The sequence below is a fragment of the Spea bombifrons genome, chromosome 9, assembly GCF_027358695.1.
Source record: "Spea bombifrons isolate aSpeBom1 chromosome 9, aSpeBom1.2.pri, whole genome shotgun sequence".
Classification (NCBI taxonomy): domain Eukaryota; kingdom Metazoa; phylum Chordata; class Amphibia; order Anura; family Pelobatidae; genus Spea; species Spea bombifrons.
Window position 1 is genome coordinate 14,357,478 of NC_071095.1, and position 2,500 is coordinate 14,359,977.

Consider the following 2,500-nt stretch of genomic DNA (forward strand, 5'->3'; position numbering starts at 1 on the left):
CCCATCCAGGTACTAACCAGGCCCAACCCTGCTGAGCTTCCGAGTTCAGGCGCTTTCAGGGTGGTATGGCCACAGGTGTGAAAGTTTTTTATTTTACTTCTCTTATTCTGTTGCTGCTGCTGCTGCTGCTGCTGCTGCTGCTGCTTGTTATCGTCAGACAGAAAGAATTATAAGCCCTGGGACAGGACAGAGAAGGTGAGAAGGTTCAAATAAGGGTTTAAAGCTTTGATGATGAGCAAGAAACACATGGCAAAAAGCTCTCCCCGGACTGTGAGAAAAAATTAAAAGCCTACAACACCTGGTATTCCCAGGCAGTCTCCCATCCAGGTACTAACCAGGCCCAACCCTGCTTAGCTTCTGAGATCAGACGAGATCGGGCACTTTCAGGGTGGTATGGCCGCAGGTGTGAAAGTTTTTTATTTTACTTCTCTTATTCTGTTGCTGCTGCTGCTGCTGCTGCTGCTGCTGCTGCTGCTGCTTGTCGTCAGACAGAAAGAATTATAAGCCCTGGGACAGGACAGAGAAGGTGAGAAGGTTCAAATAAGGGTTTAAAGCTTTGATGATGAGCAAGAAACACATGGCAAAAAGCTCTCCCCGGACTGTGAGAAAAAATTAAAAGCCTACAACACCTGGTATTCCCAGGCGGTCTCCCATCCAGGTACTAGCCAGGCCCAACCCTGCTTAGCTTCCGAGATCAGACGCTTTCAGGGTGGTATGGCCGCACGTGTGAAAGTGTTTTATTTTACTTCTCTTATTCCGTTGCTGCTGCTGCTGCTGCTGCTGCTGCTGCTGCTTGTCGTCAGACAGAAAGAATTATAAGCCCTGGGACAGGACAGAGAAGGTGAGAAGGTTCAAATAAGGGTTTAAAGCTTTGATGATGAGCAAGAAACACATGGCAAAAAGCTCTCCCCGGACTGTGAGAAAAAATTAAAAGCCTACAACACCTGGTATTCCGAGGCGGTCTCCCATCCAGGTACTAACCAGGCCCAACCCTGCTTAGCTTCCAAGATCGGGCGCTTTCCGGGTGGTATGGCCGCAGGTGTGAATGTGTTTTATTTTACATCTCTTATTCTGTTGCTGCTGCTGCTGCTGCTGCTGCTGCTGCTGCTGCTGCTGCTGCTGCTGCTGCTGCTGCTGCTGCTGCTGCTGCTGCTGCTTGTCGTCGTCAGACAGAAAGAATTATAAGCCCTGGGACAGGACAGAGAAGGTGAGAAGGTTCATATAAGGGTTTAAAGCTTTGATGATGAGCAAGAAACACATGGCAAAAAGCTCTCCCCGGACTGTGAGAAAAAATTAAAAGGCTACAACACCTGGTATTCCCAGGCAGTCTCCCATTCAGGTACTAACCAGGCCCAACGCTGCTTAGCTTCCGAGATCAGACGAGATCGAGCGCTTTCAGGGTGGTATGGCCGCAGGTGCGAAAGTGTTTTATTTTACTTCTCTTATTCTGTTGCTGCTGCTGCTGCTGCTTGTCGTCGTCAGACAGAAAGAATTATAAGCCCTGGGACAGGACAGAGAAGGTGAGAAGGTTCAAATAAGGGTTTAAAGCTTTGATGATGAGCAAGAAACACATGGCAAAAAGCTCTCCCCGGACTGTGAGAAAAAATTTAAAGCCTACAACACCTGGTATTCCCAGGCGGTCTCCCATCCAGGTACTAACCAGGCCCAACCCTGCTTAGCTTCCGAGATCATACGAGATCAGGCGCTTTCTGGGTGGTATGGCCGCAGGTGTGAAATTTTTTTATTTTACATCTCTTATTCTGTTGCTGCTGCTGCTGCTGCTGCTGCTGCTGCTGCTGCTGCTTGTCGTCAGACAGAAAGAATTATAAGCCCTGGGACAGGACAGAGAAGGTGAGAAGGTTCAAATAAGGGTTTAAAGCTTTGATGATGAGCAAGAAACACATGGCAAAAAGCTCTCCCCGGACTGTGAGAAAAAATTAAAACCCTACAACACCTGGTATTCCCAGGGGGTCTCCCATCCAGGTACTAACCAGGCCCAACCCTGCTTAGCTTCCGAGATCAGGCGCTTTCAGGGTGGTATGGCCGCAGGTGTGAAAGTGTTTTATTTTACTTCTCTTATTCTGTTGCTGCTGCTGCTGCTGCTGCTGCTGCTGCTGCTGCTGCTGCTGCTGCTGCTGCTGCTGCTGCTGCTGCTGCTGCTGCTGCTGCTGCTGCTGCTGCTGCTGCTGCTGCTGCTGCTGCTTGTCGTCGTCAGACAGAAAGAATTATAAGCCCTGGGACAGGACAGAGAAGGTGAGAAGGTTCAAATAAGGGTTTAAAGCTTTGATGATGAGCAAGAAACACATGGCAAAAAGCTCTCCCCGGACTGTGAGAAAAAATTAAAAGCCTACAACACCTGGTATTCCCATGCGGTCTCCCATCCAGGTACTAACCAGGCCCAACCCTGCTTAGCTTCCGAGATCAGACGAGATCGGGCGCTTTCAGGGTGGTATGGCCGCAGGTGTGAGAGTGTTTTATTTTACTTCTCTTATTCTGTTGC

General features: G+C 49.1%; 3 non-coding genes and 5 pseudogenes across 3 annotated transcripts; all 8 read right to left on the bottom strand.

Annotated features, from left to right (window-relative positions):
• LOC128466403 (uncharacterized) overlaps positions 1-77 on the bottom strand; it is a 109-nt pseudogene extending 32 nt beyond the window's left edge.
• A 209-nt stretch (positions 78-286) lies between these two features.
• On the bottom strand, positions 287-405 carry LOC128464910 (5S ribosomal RNA). The gene has a single exon (XR_008344717.1). It is a non-coding gene; the product is annotated as a 5S ribosomal RNA (ribosomal RNA).
• A 212-nt stretch (positions 406-617) lies between these two features.
• On the bottom strand, positions 618-726 carry LOC128466507 (uncharacterized; annotated as a pseudogene).
• Positions 727-932: 206 nt separating this feature from the next.
• LOC128466498 (uncharacterized) lies at positions 933-1,041 on the bottom strand (annotated as a pseudogene).
• A 257-nt stretch (positions 1,042-1,298) lies between these two features.
• On the bottom strand, positions 1,299-1,417 carry LOC128465640 (uncharacterized; annotated as a pseudogene).
• Positions 1,418-1,611: 194 nt separating this feature from the next.
• Positions 1,612-1,730, bottom strand: LOC128464611 (5S ribosomal RNA). Its single transcript, XR_008344435.1, has one exon. It is a non-coding gene; the product is annotated as a 5S ribosomal RNA (ribosomal RNA).
• Positions 1,731-1,942: 212 nt separating this feature from the next.
• On the bottom strand, positions 1,943-2,051 carry LOC128465991 (uncharacterized; annotated as a pseudogene).
• Positions 2,052-2,344: 293 nt separating this feature from the next.
• On the bottom strand, positions 2,345-2,463 carry LOC128462421 (5S ribosomal RNA). The gene has a single exon (XR_008342370.1). It is a non-coding gene; the product is annotated as a 5S ribosomal RNA (ribosomal RNA).
• Positions 2,464-2,500: the final 37 nt, after the last annotated feature.